Raw genomic sequence first — 2,197 nt, forward strand, 5'->3', positions numbered from 1 at the left:
ACATTTATCTTCTACGAAATCATCAAAGAATAGTATCATTAAATGGAATGGAAAATCATTCCATAAATATGTCAGATGAAATTCGATAATTATTTCGCTATCTCTCGCTGGAGCGAACTTCATGTTAATTCTGGCTTTCACAGTCATATCGTGTGGCACTTCTTCCACTCCCCAACCACCCACACTTTCGCTCTAGGAAGAGGCGGGCCACCCCCGAAATCTGCAGGATACGTAACATCCAATGAAGAAGGATGACGCTGAGCGTACTAATGGATCAGTATCTATTTCGAAGCTATTAGAACTCGGTTCTCCCTAAGTAGTTTTTTCTTTCTAGGTTTTCTTCCATACTAAGGCGTGTTATTCTTTTTCTTTATTATATATATTCTCCTCCCTTTCATATGAGTTATTTAGGGAATTACGAGAAACATAATCTATTCTCCTTTTGTTTTTTCTTGGTAAGGTGAATGGTATGGGTCATAAGACAGTCTATGCGACGAACATATATATATATCTATATATATATAGTATATATATTATATATATTTATATATATATATAATATATATCTATGTATAGAGAGAGAGAGAGAGAGAGAGGGAGAGACGAGAGAGAGAGAGAGAGAGAAAAAAAATAAAATTAAAAGTAGTCTGTGGAAAAACGAACACATTATTCATATATATATATATATATATACATATATATATATATATATATATATATATATATATATATATATATTGAAAATAAAGCAATCCCTCCAGACTGGACCAATGCGTCTTACGAGAGAAATACATAAACGCATAATACCTATGAGTGTTCGCGTGGGTATATACTTCCAGACTTCCAAGGAAGCCTTTTGCAATAGAACCAAATTGGCCATTATCGGCGATCACAGAATCTCCATTTTTCCCTCCCATTGTCCCTGCGTGATACGATCTAATTCCTTTGTCGAAGCAACGGTGCATTCAATACAAGCATTATTCCTCATATATACAAAGTGATACGAAAGCGATTAGCATTTAATGAATAATTGCAAATGAAAAAAAACATGACAGATCTCCTAGAATCAGTGACACAATTCAAATAGATGAAAACCGGTTGATGGGTGACTTTGCTGGAATGTGATAATATCATTACTATTAAAGTACAGGGGATACAATTTATGCCGAAGGCCAAGCGCTGGGACCTATGAGGTCATTCAGAGCTGAGAGGATAATTGAGAGAAAGGTTACAAAGGCGTAACAGCATGAAATTGTTATTGAGGGTGGAAAATAAGATGAGAGAGAGAGAGAGAGACTATGATAGGAGGTATAGTAAAAGGAATTAAAGGGGTTGCATCTAGGAGCCGAAGGCACGCTAGAAAGAGCCTAAAGTAATGCCTACAGTGCACCGCGCATGGGGTGCACTTACGGCCCAGTCCCTCCACGGGGATTACTATTAAAGTTGATAATGGTTATTATTATTATTATAGGTAGTGCAGTGAATATACTTTCCAATACACCATTTCTCTTTCTCTGGGCTTTCAATACAGTAATGTGCAATTCTAATCATACGAGACATCCGTAAATAAAAAATACCTTCAAAATCATTATAGACTTAAAATATTTTTCCTGCTTCACTGCGTCAGTATTTATTCAAATTTCATCTACTAAAAACATATTCACAGCTTCCTTTACTGTGTCAGTATTTATTCAAATCTCACATGCTGAAAAATATCCAATTTCATATAATAAAAAATATCCCGTTTCATATATTAAAAAATATCCACAGCTTCCTTTACTGTGTCAGTATTTATTCAAATTTCATATTCTAAAAACATATTCACAGCTAAGGTGATAAACCTTACATACCGGGAAAGTTCAGCCTTAAATTTGAGATAACTTTTGATATGACGCTTCCGACTTCGAGGTAACTTACATGAAACCCATTCTGGAAACAGAGCAGGAGGCCCTCTTTGCCGGGGAAGTTTTGGAATTTGAAAGTATCCGGAAAAAAAGGGTGGTAACTCTATTCCTTCTAAATATTCCATACCTCTCTCTCTCTCTCTCTCTCTCTCTCTCTCTCTCTCTCTTAGAAGTCCCTAACTTGAAAGTAAGGCACGAGAAAATTCTACCAACCAGATGTACATTTAGTGGTAGAAATCTAAAACGAATGCTTTAATCTTAACTTCAATTGCTCAGTGCATTTATAGCTGCAT

This window comes from Macrobrachium nipponense, chromosome 10, assembly GCF_015104395.2.
Source record: "Macrobrachium nipponense isolate FS-2020 chromosome 10, ASM1510439v2, whole genome shotgun sequence".
NCBI classification, from domain to species: Eukaryota; Metazoa; Arthropoda; class Malacostraca; order Decapoda; family Palaemonidae; genus Macrobrachium; species Macrobrachium nipponense.